Source organism: Oratosquilla oratoria, chromosome 8, assembly GCF_046742065.1.
Source record: "Oratosquilla oratoria isolate Oo_2021 chromosome 8, ASM4674206v1, whole genome shotgun sequence".
NCBI lineage: Eukaryota > Metazoa > Arthropoda > Malacostraca > Stomatopoda > Squillidae > Oratosquilla > Oratosquilla oratoria.
This window is the reverse complement of record NC_134784.1, coordinates 60,300,458-60,302,957: the sequence shown is the minus strand read 5'-3', so window position 1 is coordinate 60,302,957 and position 2,500 is coordinate 60,300,458.

Below are 2,500 nucleotides of genomic sequence, written 5' to 3'. Positions count from 1 at the left end.
CAAAATAATGAAAATAAGAGAATAATGATAAAAAACAATACAAAATAATAAAATGATACAGAATTAAAGATGATAATAAAGATAACAATAAAATAATACAATAATAATAAAATAAGAATAATAATGATAAAATAATAATAGAAATAACAAATTGTGATTATAGGCCGGTTTCGTTGACATCTTACCTATGTAAAAGAATGGAGCGAGTAGTGCTAAGCAGAATAATGTATAAGATAGATAATTTAATATCTATATATACCAGACTCCTGTTAGGCGTCGCCACCTGACAGTATGAGAGACCGCCAACTTGCCCTGTCGTCGAAGATCCGGTTTTGACGTACTTGTTCAAGTGTTGTGCCCCGTCGGCGTAGCCCATCGTCAATATTCATTATCATCCATCTGTTTGTGGGTCGTCGAACGGGTCGCTTACCGGTTGGTGTCCAATAAAGCCATCTCTTTGGGGTCCTCTCCTGATCCATTCGTTCAACATATCCAAACCATCTTAGTTGTACACGTTGGACAAACTCTAAGATGCTCTCTACCTCCAACTCTTGCCTAATTGCATCATTGCGTATGTAGTCAAAGCTCGTAACCCCCTTGATGAGTCTCAATGCTCTCGTTTCTACTGCTTGGACTTTGCTGCTGGTCTTTGTCGTTAAAGTCCAAGATTGACATCCATATGTCAATATGGGTCTAAGAATACTCTTGTATATGACTATTTTAACCGCGGTAGGGACATTTCGATCTTTCATCAATGGGTATAGTAGCCCTAGGTTTTGGCTATAGGCAGCAATTCTAGCTTGTACTGCACTTTGGTCTTTTGCTTTGCCATCCCAGGTGACTCGTAAATATTTGACGGTTTCTTTCTGCTGAATAGGTACTCCATTGATCTCCATGTTCAATGTTTCTTCTCTCCTGCTTACTACCATTATTTCAGTTTGACCAAGATTTAGCTTTAGTCTGTACTCTGTGAGTACCGCCTTCCATAGATTTAAGGATTGACTTGCAGCGTGTGAAGATGATTCAATGTTGAGTATATCATCTGCATAGGCAAATTGCAATGATTCTATAGGATCCCTTTCTCCTCTTCTAAATTGAACTTCCTTTATCACTTCATCCATTAATATGATAAAGAGCATTGGGGATAGCACACTACCCTGGCGCACTCTAGATGATATATCGAAGCACTGTAAGGTCTCACTAACGGGCTTGACTGCTGTATTATTGGAATTGTAAAGGCTCTTAATAGCTCTTCTCAGTTTTGGGGGTATTTGGTATTCCGTAGTTTGGAGTACTGACCACAGCTTATCCTTTGGTACGCGATCAAATGCTTTCTCTAGATCTAAGAGTATTACATATTTGTCTTTATCAAACTCCCATGACTTTTCGAAGATAATCTTTAAAGCGAAGATTAGATCTGAAGTCCCTCTGTTTGGTCTGAACCCATGTCGAATCTCTGGCAGTATGTGTTCTACTCTATCGCGCAGACGAGCCTCTAACTGTCGTTCATTTAATATCTAAAAATCTATATGGATATATGAAAAGTAAAAGCACTACAGATTGTGTTATTGAATGTATGAGTAATGCAGAAATTAATGATAGACTTTTTTATTGATTTAAAAGGTGCATTTGATAGAGCAAATAGAAATGTTATTTTGGAAGGATTAGTAAACAAAGGAATCAAGGGTAAATTTTGATCTTGGATAGTAGACTGTCTTACTAGAAGAAGAGGAAATTTTTGATTTCAAGGGAACGAGTCAGAAGAGAAGGAGATGGAATCGGGCACCCTACAAGGAGTAGTGTTAAGCCCAATGCTTTTTAATGTTCTCTGCACTGTATGGGGCAGAAAAGAGGAAGAGAGAAGGAGTTTGAATGTGTTTGAGATGAGGTGTCTGAGAAGTATGATGGGGGTTACTAGGCTAGATAGAGTGAGAAATGAGGAGGTGAGGAGGAGAAGAGGGGTGGAAAGGGAGTTGGGAGATAGGGTTGATGAAAGAGTATTAGGGTGGTTTGGGCACATGGAAAGAATGAGTGAAGAAAAACTAATAAAAGAGGTATGGAAGGCAGATGTGGAGGGAGTGAACATGAGGGGACGTCCTAGGATGAGGTGGATAGATGGGGTGAAGGGGGCTTTGGGGAAGAGGGGAATGTTTGTTGAGGAAGGACGGGAGAGGACAGAAGACAGGGGTGAATGGAGAATGGTTGTATATGGATGATGTTGTGATGTATGAGGTGAAATGGGCGGGGGGATGGGGGGTGAGGTAGTATGTGTGAGCAAAATTTGACGCAGCCCGAAGGGATTTCTCCCCGTCTTCTCCTTTTATGCAGGGGGGACGGAGAGGGGGGATCGCCGATTTAATGAAGCGGCCTTGCTGTGGATGTGCTGTGCCTTGCGACACTGCTTCTGACCCAGGGCAGTGGACAAGGTGCAGGGATGACCCGTCATCCAGGAGGTGCTAAGATAAGAGGGAGGGTGGAGGGGTGTGGAGTGTATTCAGGG